This window comes from Lontra canadensis, unplaced genomic scaffold (genome assembly GCF_010015895.1).
Source record: "Lontra canadensis isolate GAN:19392208 unplaced genomic scaffold, GSC_riverotter_1.0 scaffold14, whole genome shotgun sequence".
Classification (NCBI taxonomy): Eukaryota; Metazoa; Chordata; class Mammalia; order Carnivora; family Mustelidae; genus Lontra; species Lontra canadensis.
In genome coordinates this window covers 23,142,584-23,155,913 of record NW_022631008.1, presented here as the reverse complement: position 1 = coordinate 23,155,913, position 13,330 = coordinate 23,142,584, and the positions used below count along the sequence as shown (strand labels likewise).

Genomic DNA, 13,330 nt, shown 5'->3' with positions numbered 1-13,330 from the left:
AAAGTGATTCAACTACTTAATGCTTACTGTACTCAATAGTCTCCGCCTTCAACTGTAAAATATTTTCGTTATTTGGATACTTTTATATTCTGAGAAGAATGGGTCTCACAGTAATAACAGCTAAAAATAAAATTATATCTTGGTTTTAAATAAGTGACTCAAAGTATTTTGCACATAGTTTAGCATCTGTTTGCATTACAACGATGGGATTTGGTCAGATTCATGCTAAATAATTCTCGGAGGATATAGGAAAAATTTCTCGTATACAGTATGGACATCCTTCCTTTTGTTAGGTTATCTTGTATTTCCTACAAGATTGTTTGTCATTTAAAAGGGAGAACTGAGGCACACTTCTCTTATTGAAAATGATTTATCCTGGCCAGGCCTCCTCTTAATTCTGGCATTTTGCTTTCTCTCTAGTTTATCTGGCCCTGCCCATCCCCACTGGCTTTACCCTTCTTTCAAACACACCCACTCTCTCCCATAAGAATGCAGGCCATCCTTTATTATTCGGAGAGGGCACATACGGAATACTCTGGATCAGCCGGGCTGGAGATGGGATATATTGCGCACAGAGCCAGAAAATGGAAGAAAAGGGAGGGAATGTAATTTTGTCCAAGTGTTAATTTTCCAGGTAATCAACTCTGCCAGCTCTACTAAATGGTTTTCTACTTTGAAGTCTAAAACACTCTAAAAATCCCCCGAAAGAGTGGTTCTAAAACCAAGTGAATGGCTAGGTTGGGTTGCTTCTAGAGCTTCAATAAGCAACTTCCTTTTACAAAAGATCAAGGAAAAGGATACTCTTGTTTATCTGATGAGAAGTTGGAAAAGTCACAATACCTCAAAACACCTGACCTGTTACTTCCACAAAGAATCTTCACAGCCTCTCAGCTCTGCCAAACTGCACAAGAATTTAGGATGATGCTTTGATGTGTGGGAAAGATAATGAACTGAAGAACTGATAGGCTTGCTTTATGCCAAACATTTGTGTGTCCTTGCATAATTAGACTAAAAGAAAAATCTAATTTGGTAACAGAGGACCTCAATTAAAATGCCATCGTGGCCACATCTAATTGTATCATCTTGGGCAAGACACGTAATCTCTTGAATATTGAAATTATTGACCTGTAAAGTAAGGATAATGATATGACATGTTACAGAGTTGTTACAAGACTTAAATGAGATGGTATTTGCAAAAGCACTTTGTAAACTGCAAAGCTTATTACAAATTTTAATTATTATAAGTTATCCTATCTTATAAGAACATTGTACTATATACTACATGAGTGTTCCACTTTGGGCTTTCCAGAGAAAATATACTGTAATATTATTATATGTCATGTTGGTTGTTCAAGAGACACATCAAAAACCAGACTAGTGGAGACATTTAATTTTCAGACCTGATCTATTTATAATATACATTTGCCATTCAATAGATACACTCATTAATTCATTCTGCAAAAATAATTTTGAGTGACTTACCACAGTGAATAAGTAGACTCAGAAAGCTTATGTTTTGGATGAGAGAGGCAGAGGAGAAGCACAAAAACCAGTTGATATCAATTATTACCCCAAATTTGACAATTTCCACACAAAAAAAAATGAAGTGGAATAAGAAGATAAAATGATGACATCAGAGTATCTAATTATATTAAGCAAATACTAATAGATCTGAAGTGAGAAACATACAACAATACAGCAGTAGTTAGGGAATTTAATATCCTTTCAACAATGGATAGATCATCCAGAAAGAAAATCAATAAGGAAACATTGGACTTGAACTATATCCTAGACCAAATGGACCTAACAGACAGACATAGAACATTCCACCCAACAATACACATTCTTTTTAAAAAAAATTTTTTATTTAAATTCAATTTAGCTAACATATGCTGTATTAATTTCAGAGGTAGAATTTAGTGATTCATCAGTTGCATATAACACCCACTGCTCATTATATCAAGTGTCCTACTTAATGCCCATCACCCAGTTACCCCATTCTCCCCAGCTACCTCCCCTCCATCAACCCTCAGTTTGTTTCCTAGAGTCTCTTATGGTTTGTCTCCCTCTTTGTTTTCATTTTATTTTATTTTCCCTCCCCTTCCCCTATGTTCATCTGTTTTGTTTCTTAAATTCCACATATAAATGAAATTATAATGATATGTGTCTTTCTGAGAATACACATTCTTTTTAAGTGTGCACAGAACATCCTCCAGGATGGAACATTTTAGGTCACAAAAAAGGCCTTAGACATGTGAGAAGGTTGAAATAATACCAAGTATTTTCTCTGGTTCAACAATGGTATGAAGTTAGAAATCAGTAACAGGAGGAAAACAGAAAAATTCACAAGTGCGAATTGAACAACACACTCCTAACTAATCAATGGGTCAATGAAGAAATCAAAAGGGAAATCAAGCAGTATCTTGAGACTAACAAAAATGGAAACAAACATACCAAAATTTATGGGACACAGCAAAAGCCATTCTAAGATGTAAGTTCATAACAATAAATGTTTACATTAAAAAATAGAGATCAAATAAGCAACTTTACACCTTAAGGAACTAGAAAAGAAGAACAAATTAAATCCAAAGTTAGCAGAAGAATTACGTATGGGGTTCTTAGAGGCACTTTGGGGAAGGGGTAGGTTTTTGGGGGCAGGTAGCTAAACAAGAGGTAGGTTTGTACCTGCTATGTTAGAATGGTACATTAGACATTCATGGGAAGATGCTGAGGTATTGGACATACAAGCTTGGGATGCAGGAGGGAGGCGGACAGTAGAGACATAAATGTGGAAGTCATCAGCATACACATGCTTTGCAGCTGTGGGACCAGATAGCAATACCTAGAAAGTAAATGCAGGAGGAAAAAGGGCTCCAAGCATGGAGCCTTCAGGTCCTCCAACATTTAGAAGAGGAAGAGTAACCAGCTGAAGAGAAGAAAAGAGATTCTATGAAGAAAAGAGAAAAATGAGGAGAGTTTAGTGTCCCAGGAGTCTGATGAAAATAGGAAGGAAGCCTGGAGGTGTGCAAAAGAATGCTGATAATTTGAGTCAAAGGATGTCTACAATTTGTTGAATTTGGCAGCACGATAGCCCCTAAATCTGATATTTTGTTGCATGTGGAAGGAATTCAGCTAGTGTGACTCCTGTTGCCTCCCTTCCTCACTCCACCTCTGTGGACAGAGTCACCTCTCCAACTGGGGCAGAGTTAACTGGGCATGCTTGATTCATCCCTCCTCCTCTTGGGAGCTGTTTGTTTTCAAGGAGCAAGTATTCTCCACTTCTGCAAGGGGAGGCTCTCTGCCCAAGGAGGGAGGCCTGAGATCTCTTAATCTGTACAGAATGCAGGCAAGAAAATCATGTGGTATTAATTAGGTTCCTCTTGGAGACCAAAAGCCTCACAGTGTTTCAGAAGAGGCTGATTGGAGTGGGTTTTAAGGGAAAGAAAGTGAGAGAAAAGGAAGTGAAGACAGCAAGTATAAACTCTTTGGTTGGGCTTTTTTGATGAAGGGATCAGAGAAATGAGGGGGGATGTAGGGTCACAGAAAGTATGAATGTTTTTAAGATAGATGGTATTGCAGTATGTTCACATGCAGATAGGAATGATGCAATAGAGAGAGGGGAGGGAGAGAGGTCCATCATGGAGCAAAAACCCTTGAGTAGGTTAGAAGGGATGGGATCAGATGGAAGGCTTGGCTTTAGATGGGAGAAAAGTTGAGGATATGAATACAAATGAAGATAATTGGTGGTAGGAGGGTGTAGGATTTCTACGTGACTGGTTCTACTTTCTTCAAATGAGAAGCAAGGTTACCAGCTGAGGGAGGGTGGGGTTTGAAGATCTGGGGAGCGCTGATAATATAGGAGAATGAAGGATGGAAGGAACAGGCTTGCTGGGTCAGCACAAGGGCCAATGCAGCATATATTCTCATGAACCGAAAGCAGTCAACAGAGCTGTGAATTTTTCTCCAGTCAGTTCCAGTTAGAAAACGTATTTAGTTAAGGAACTGTATTTTGTCTGTATTGGGGTGTTCTCCAGTGAATATAATGGGCCAAGGACATTCCCAGGTGTCTGGGGTTATAGGCAAAGGGGTGATTATAATAGACCCAGACTCTACACTGGAGGGAGTGGGGTGGGATGCTGGAAGGTGGTAGAAGGTGAAGGTCAGGGTGTGGGATAAACTGAGGTTTTGAAGGTGGTGAAATTGCTGGTAATGACAAGGCCTAGCGAGTGACAGTGGGCATGGTGGAGGTGATAAGGAGAGCAAACTGAGAGGCGATGGTACACGGATGGGATCATCCACGTGGATACTGAAGTCACCCAGAGCCATGCCAGGAACAGTGCCAGTAACTGGATGAGTGGGGGCGAGCAGGAGGACTGGCAAGAGGGGCATGTGCCTCCCTGGGGCTGAGGAAACAGGCAGAGCAATGGTGTAGAAAGAGCAAGAGAGCAGGAAAACACCTTCTCCCCCAGTGAGAGGTAGAACTGAGAGAGAACAGACATCCCATACCCTAGAGGTAATGTCCTCAGGAAAAATCCAGGATTTGCTCTGAGGGGCACCCCAGAAAGAGTTTGGGGGCCTTTTCCTGATGAAGCCCCCAAGTTGCAGAGGCTACAGGAGATGATCTTGGGGGCCATTCCGAGCATTCTTTCACATAACAAGAACTGTATCAGGGCAGCAAATTACCAGGTGGGGGTCTGGTAGCCTCCAAGTTTGTTGAGCTTAGCCACAGGAACAACCCACTCCAGAGTGCACTAACCACCATCCACTTCTGAAGGCCTTTCAGAAGCACCTGCTCTTCACCTCCCTTTACCACTGTGACATCTTTTTCTGAAATGAAGCTCCTTAAAGGGGAATTGTGAATTGTCTTAGTTTGAGGCACCTAATTCCTGTGCTTGTTGATGGTATTATCACTTCCTGATCTAGTGTTGATTCGGTCCAATTACTTGAAAAGAACTACTTGAGACCATCTTTTATCATCTGAAGAAGTTTATGTCATCAACATTAGGGAATAGACAAATAAATGAAGACATGCATGAATTGTCCCAAGTTACAAAAGAGCAGAAGGACTGAAACAAACTAAAACAGAAACCTAGCTACTTAATTCTTGCATCTAAAGAATTTTGTTTGCCCGTGTTTCCCAAATAATAGTTAGCATATTGTTTTAGTAAGGAATTGGTGCTTCTAAGAGAATTCCAAACTTCTACATTATTTAGAAAAGGAGAAAAGGGTAAAAAAGAAAGGGAATAGGTCAGAATAGCAAGAAGGAAGGAGCATGATTATTATTATTATTATTTAAAGAGAGAGTGAGCACTCAAGGGGGTTTGGGGGATGGGGACAGAGGGAGAGGGAAAGAGAGAATCTTAAGTGGGCTTGGAGGTGGGGCTTAATCTCACCACCCTGAGATCATGACCTGAGCCAAAATCAGGAGTTGGACACTTAACTGACTGAGCCACCCAGGCACTCCAAGGAGCATGATTATCTGGAAACAGGAGAATTATTTTTAGAAGGCTACTATGATTTTGAATTCAGGAAAATACAGTTTGAAACACTAATATAAATAATGTTGATAGGAAACCTAATTAAGGGCCAAACCATGAAGATATTTATACAAAATCTACCTAACTTCTTAAAAATATGAAACATGAGATATCAATTTTTTCAAGTCATATCACAGCTAGAAATAAAAGAAATGAGTATCTTAGTGAAATAAGAAAAGTCCTACGATTTTTTTAAAATTTGGATTTGGTTAAGCTATTATATTTCATGGTATAGAAGTAGATAATCTACTCATACAGTCAGGAATAATATTCAAATTACTTAACAACCAGTTAGACGCACACTAATTAAGACAGATAGCCAATCAATTCAAATGGAAGCTGACCAGTATATTTCATTGCCTGGCAACTGCCATATGTCAGTTCTGCACAAAATGAAATAATTTGCAGCTGTTAACTTTTTTTTTTGAGAAATAATCATGTGGAAAAATTTCATAAGATACTTTAAATGAAAAATGACAAGCATTGTAATTTATACATGTGTGTAAAAACATATATGCACACATATACATAATCATTCCAATATTTTTTCAAAACTATAAGACACAATATGCACAGGGGACAGAGCTGGAAAATAAAACCTATGCTAAGGATGATTCAATGATTATCCCTGAATTTTTTTTCTTTTCACCTTCCTGCATTTATATGATTTGACAAATAAGAACATGTTTTAATTAATTAATTTATTAATTTATTAATAGAGAGGGAATGGGTGGGACAGAGGAAGAGGGAGGGAGAGAATCTTGAATAGACTCCATGCCCAGTGCAGAGTCCAGTGTGGGGCTTGATCTCACAACCCTGAGATCATGACCTGAGCTGAAATCAAAAGTCGAATGCTTAACCGACTGAGCCACCTAGGAACCCCAAGAACATCTTATTTTTAAAAGGAAGAAATTTAATTAACAAAATGGGATTAAAAATGTGTCAGTCGCCAGGCTTCTTGGGTTGTTTTTTCCTTCCCTACCAAAAACAGAAGAACCTATTACACTTCAGAGTCCCTTGTCTTCCTTTTATCACCAAACTTGTAAAATGCATCATTTACACTTAGTGCCTCATTTCCTCAGACCTATCCATACTCTAGCCTCTCTTACTTGCCAGCTTCGGGCCCTATCACTCTATAGAAATCCAGCTCTCAAGTGTTTCCAATGATCTCTCTCTTTTATTTTTTTTAAAAGATTATTTATTTATTTATTTGACAGAGAGAGAGAGATCACAAGTAGATGGAAAGGCAGGCAGAGAGAGAGAGAGGGAAGCAGGCTCCCTGCTGAGCGGAGAACCCGACGCGGGACTCGATCCCAGGACTCCGAGATCACGACCCAAGCCGAAGGCAGCGGCTTAACCCACTGAGCCACCCAGGCGCCCCTCCAATGATCTCTTAATCATTAAATTAAATGGCTTTGCTCAGTCTTTATTCTTCCTGAAAGCACTGCACTTTTTGACTCCGATCTCAAAATTCTTTCCTGTGGGTCCAGCTCCCAGGCCTCTTCTGCTGATAAGCTCTGATTTTCAGGCTCTCACCGGCTTCTCCTTCCCACCTCCAAAATGAGCTCCTCAAGGCTCTCTGGCTTCTTCTTCTTCGTTCTCCACCCACTGATATGCCTCACCCGCTCTCTGTCCCATGTCACCCTGCGGGATCCTCTCTGAGAAGTGGGTGTGGATAGATGAACAGTGAACCCGGGAACAGGCCATTCAGCCCTTCTGTCATGTGACAAACATAAATTTGTGTCCAGGAAATAGCCTGGACACTAGAGATTCAAAACCATGGTGCCTGTCCTTGAGAGTGCGCCATCAAAAGCCCCAGAATACTGAAAGAAAGCTGAATCTAAGGTGTCAAGGTGAAAGCAGGACCCCAAACCAAGAGAATTTTGAGATCCGAGTCCACGGGCAAATAGGACAAGACCAAGACGCTGAGTCACAGCTGAGGTACAGTCCAAATGACATCCTGTGGGTAGCCCTCTGCTGTGGAAGGCCTTTCATGGAGGCTGGAGGCCCTACCCTCTCTGACTTAGCTCCCATGGTCCTAACCACAATCCGGGACCAGCTACTGTGGAACGGTGTGGCCACGGGTGAGGGCGTCTGCCCTCTCCAACTCATCACGTATCATGAAGTCCGGCTTCCACCAACCCACCTCCCCCACGGCCAAAATCAGGTTCCATAAAGGACATGGCAAGGGGAATTTCATTGCTCAAACTTGAAATCCTGACATTATTTTCTACCCCTCTATGCTCCCACAACCCACACCCAGTGAACTGCTAACTTGTAACGATTCTCTCTCTGTTAGCATGCTGATCTATGAGTCTTAGTTTCCACACCATTGTTGCCTCCCAAATCGGAGATCTTATACCTGGAGGCTTGAATAGTGACAGTCATCTCTCCTACTCACCTTCCCTGGCCACCTGCCCACTTTACTTCTGCTGTCCTGGGTGTGTGGACTTTCTGAGCTTTCCCAGATGTGACGGCTTCCTGCCTCCGTTCCAGCAGAGGTCCACCCGCTGTGAAGCCTTCCCACAACTCAGGGATCTCCCCTTTCTGCACACATCTGTGGCTCCAAGTGTCCTTGCTGCTCTGTCAGCACGTCCAACTCCCACCCCAACCCCTCTAGTACTTGGCATTATCAGCAAAGAAGCTTTTCCCCATAAGTAAAAGTACTGGAAAATGGATGCTTACCCAAAACAACCATTTTTGCCAGCAGTTTTTGCCAGTTGAAGTGGGTGCTTCTTTGTCCTCAGAGTATGCTGGATGTAATTCATCTTTCCCTTTAGTATTTGGAAGCATATTGAAAGGTACAAAATCATTACACTATACAGTCTGAGCTGGCTGGGAAGATTTCTGTATGGTCCCATCTCTTGTTATGAACTGACATTAAAGGTTTCTGACCTGTTAGAAAGAACTGCAGGGCAAATCAGAGAGCAAAGATTTTTTAGATCAGCACCTTTGTAGACACAATGCTAAATTGATAAGGTCTGTCCTTAAGGACAGCTTCAGCATCCTGTACAGAAAAAAGGACTAGAAACGTCAAAACAGCTATATTTGCTGCTTAGAGAATTTTTTTTTCCCCTGCCTTGGGATTGTTGATAACAAATCAGAGTTGAGCTTGCTAAAAGCCATCTTTTGAGCTAGTTGAGCAACATTTCTGTGCTGAAATTTCCAGTGTGACTATCTTATCACTTTAAACCATGGAAGAGGTAATGCTAGTTCTCACAGTTCTTTCTCTCTCTCATGGTACTGTGCTTACTGTACACATGTAATTCATGTCTACTGAACCATCATCAAGGACCCAGGTCATCGCCAACATCTTGTCCCCATGGCAGTTAACAGGTTGGAAAACTAGCTGCCCATTGGAAGTGAGGCCGTACAGGATGAAACAAAAGTGGGTTTGGGAAAGGAATTTAGAATTGAATTTGAGTTGTTAATGGTAAAGAACTGATGAGACATCCACTTCATCCCTCCAGCACTGATGGAACACAACATAGCAGAGAAAAGCTAAGAGCCTTTGATTACCTTTACAGAAATTAGACTTTGGGAGACATACATGCCCCTAAGTGCAGGTCTGAAGAATAGAGCAATACTTCCCACATTTTGCTTTTTAGGATTTCTTTCCAACATCCAGAGCTGGAACCAGGGTGAGACAAGAGAGGCACCTGTGTGCAGACTGAGAGGAAGCAGCTGCTCGAAGGCCACTTGCCTGATCCTGAGAGGGAGTGGAGTGTTTTATTCCCAGATGCCTCTCCTGACTCGCCCCAGTCCCTGCTCTGCTGCCACATTCTCTTCCTCACACCTGTCTCAGCGGCCAGCTTGTAGCCCTTTCTTAAAATATTCTTTTATATTAAAAATTTTTTTGATCATGTTTTAAAAAATGTAAACTTCATTGCTTTTTTCCTCTGTTAAAGTAAAATGTGCTTAACAGTTCAAGAAGCATAGTATATATAGAATCTAAAAACAGAAAAAAACCTAAACTCATAGAAAAAGAGATCAGATCTGTGGTTACTAGAGGTAAGGGGGTGGGGGTGGGAGGGGGACCTGGAGGCAGGTGGTCAAAAGGCACAAGCTTCCAGTTCTGAGATAAATAAGTACTGGAGATGTAACCTGTAACACGATGGCATTAGTTAACCCTGCTGTAAGGCACAGTTGACAGTCACTAACAGAGTAGATCCTAAAAGTTCTCATCACAATGAAAAAACACAGTTTTCCCTCTATATGAGATGATGAATGTCAACTAAATTCATTGGGGAAATCATTTCACAACGTTGTAAGTCATTATGCTGTAGACCGTAAACTTACACAGGGCTCTATGTCAGTTACATAAATAAAACTGGAAGAAAAAGAAAGAAAGAAAGAAAGAAATACGGAAATAAGTTGGAAATGAAAATTCCCATGCCACACAGATTTTTCAGTGCACGTGCGTACACACAGACACACACACAGCGTATTTTTCAACCAAGCTGAGATTAGACTACACATACAGTTCTTTTCAATTTACGTAAGTGTATCATGAGTATCTTCTATGTTTTGCAAACTCATATGTTTAATGAATATCATAATTTGTTTCATAAATCCTTGATTGAAAAACTTACTTGATGGTTCAAGCCTTTCGCTTTTCTGAGATAAACATTCAATTATTCCAATATTTATAATTTTCCTCCTTTTCTCAAAATTCCAGCTGAAGTCCCACATTTGAGAACAATGGGCAACACATTCTGAAGAAACGGTGTCAGAAGAACCTGAGCCAGACTTACTAAAACACAGCAGAACCAGTCTAGCAACTATCAACCCCCCGTCTTTTACCTCAGGCTTATATAAAACGGGGCTAGAAATCTGTGTGGAGACTGGAGAATACCATCAAAGTAAAGCTGATGCCTGGGTGTCCTTCCAGTCTCTCATGGGGTGGGTGGGGAGGCAGGGGAGAGAGGGCTCCACCTACTGCAGCAAACCAAGTGAGCGAAGCCCAAGCCCCGAGAAAACCGGAAAGAGACATTACAAGTGCCTTCAAGAAGGAAAAACAGTATTTCCTTCTCTGATAAATGTTTTCCATGTCTAGAATGTGGGCCCTGGAGCTACCATGGGTCTATGGGAGAAGCATTCTTGGGAGGGTCTGGCCAGTATGCTCTGGAATTTGGGGATGTACACAGACCCAGAGGGCTCTGCTGGATTCTTGTGGGGAGAGCTCTGAAAACTGAGAAACTGGAGCCCCTCTGACATTGAGGACAAGGAAGGAAGCATGGGAGGTCTGCCTGTTCTGGCAAGGGGAACGTGGCAATAAAAGACCATGGGGTAAACTCTGGGCAGGTTTCAGAGAAGGGATCCTAAGAGAAGAACCACATCATTGTCTGTATCAGGGAATGATGCAGAGTCAACACACCTGTTGGGGTCCTCAAGGAATCCACAAAACACCCCAAGAAGAAACAGCCAGCATCTGAATGCCTGCCATATGCAAAGGCATGGAGAGGACAAATAGAAAGCTAAGCAGAAAGATTTTTGCCCGTCATCCTTCAACCCTTCCCCCACCCCACACCTCAACCTTGAGGGTAGAGCTGGAGAAAGGGCCCTGGAGATTATTGATATATAAACAGGTTTTTATAGACTTTTTATGCAGAATTATGTCATCTGCTTTTTATGCAAACAAGTAATGGCTATTTCTTGGAAGGAATTAAATACATCTAAGATGTGTAAACAAGTATCTTAACAAGAAGCTAGATGTTATTTAACTTGAAATCATGAGATGGTCTTTGGCATTCTACCAATTTGGCTTTGCATATTAATGGTAACCACAGCAGAAAGCCTGGACTCACACAGGTTGGAGGAAGAGGTAGAATCAGAGCTCTCATCTTTTACTTTGCCAGATTAAAGGCAAATTCATGTGGGAAAAGATCAGGATTTCTTCACAATTCCTCCAGCTAAATGGATTTGCATTCTTTCTTTCATCCTCAAGTTGATGAGGTCACCTTTGGCCAGGTCTGTCACTGATGTTCCTTCATTTATAAAGAAGAGGCCATAAACCCACTTTCAATGTTTAAATCATATGGGTTGACAAGTACCCTTCAAGAATTCAGTAGTGTTCCTAGGTGATCTTTGCCTGCAGAGAAAGGAAAAGCCTGCCTCAACTCCATGTCTGGTCCTGGAAAGTACATATAGTTGATGCCTCCAATGTCTTCTTCCAGAAAGGCAACTTGGAACTGGTACCTAATCTCACCATCTTTCTCTCTGCTCTGCTAGCAGCATCTGTCACATTGCCTGTGGGTTTTGAATAACAAGGTTCGCATGATACACATTATGTTAAGCCAAGCCAAACCTTTACTGCTCCCAGTGAATTTGCTCTGAGAGTGGACTTTCCCTATCTTTCTCTCAAAAGAAAGTGGAACTTTGAAGCAAGTCAATTAAGCACTTCAAACTTGGCTTCCAGAGCCAGTGGGTAGTAGAGAAAGACTTGATATTCTGCTCTCAGTTCTTGGGAAAACTTCTCAAAGAGGAGGCCCTTCTGGGTCTGGCTCTGTAAGAGTAAATGGTGGCAGCAACAAGTCTGTCTTCGGCCAGGCCCATGGTGGCAGTCGATGTCAGTGGAGATATCAGGGAGCCATCATTGTTTGCAGTTTCTTCCTCAACAAGGGAGAAAAAACTAGGTATGTTGCTAAGCCTTGAAGGAGTTCCACTGGAGTACAGGAGGTCAAGATTTGCTTCTCTTTGAAGCGTTGCTATATAACACTTCACAAGTCACATTTTGGACACCTGGGTGGCTCAGTCGGTTGAGTGTTTGCCTTGGGCTCAGGTCATGATCCGAGGGTCCTGGGATCGAGCCCCGCATCCAGCTCCCTGCTCGGCGGAAAACCTGCTTCTCCCTCTCCCACTCCCCCTGCTTGTGTTTGCTCTCTCTCTGTGTCTCTCTCTGTCAAATAAATAAATAAAATCTTAAAAAAAAAAAAAAAGAAAATCAAAGACAATATAAGTTTTTGAAGTATCCAAAAGGGGCACACAAAACAGATTTTTATCAGGTGAAAGAATACACTCAGGATGGAGGAAAACCAGAAGCTGGTTGTACTAAGAGATATCAACAATTTCATTCAGTTGGATGCTGAAGGAAATGAGATAATTGCCAATTTCTCCCAAATATGCTTTTAAAAAATTAGAAGAAATACCAGCAATTCTGGAGTTTGTAATATGACAGAGACTGTGGTATAGTTCTCTTTCTCTGCAACAAAACCCAAACCAGTCTATAAATTTTATGACCACAAAGCATCACCATGGTCTTTTGTTCTTTATTTCTTTTTTTGAAGATTTTATTTATTTGACAGACAGAGATCACAACTAGGCAAAGAGGCAGGCAGAGAGAGAGGAAGAAGCAGGCTCCCTGCTGAGCAAAGAACCCGATGTGGGGCTCGATCCCAGGACCCCGGGATCATGACCGGAGCCGAAGGCAGAGGCTTTAATACACTGAGCCACCCAGGTGTCCCCTCACCATGGTCTTTCTAATTGAGTGTGGCTTCTCTCTTTTGCCATGTGAACTTTCACAATGCTTAAAGACAGGGCTCTTGTGATGGAGTGAAGCCAAGATTGGATCAAATTGAATCCTTTAACAATTCACATTCTTTCCATGCTCCATCTATAGTGGACATCTGTTTATTTTTGCTGGCCCAGAATTTCATCTGTTCGTTCTTTCTTTTTCTCTCTTTCTTCCTTTCTTTCTTCCTTCCTTCCTTCCTTCCTTCCTTCCTTCCTTTCTTTCTCTCTCTCTCCCTTTCTTTCTTTCTTTCTTTCTTTCTTTCTTTCTTTCTTTCTTTCTT

The 13,330-nt window shown here is 41.5% G+C and overlaps 1 protein-coding gene across 1 annotated transcript in view; it reads right to left on the bottom strand.

Moving 5' to 3' along the window:
* The window catches only part of CRYBG1 (crystallin beta-gamma domain containing 1), a 187,738-nt gene that overhangs the window by 126,147 nt on the left and 48,261 nt on the right, over positions 1 to 13,330 (bottom strand). The gene's annotated exons all lie outside the window — the stretch shown is intronic.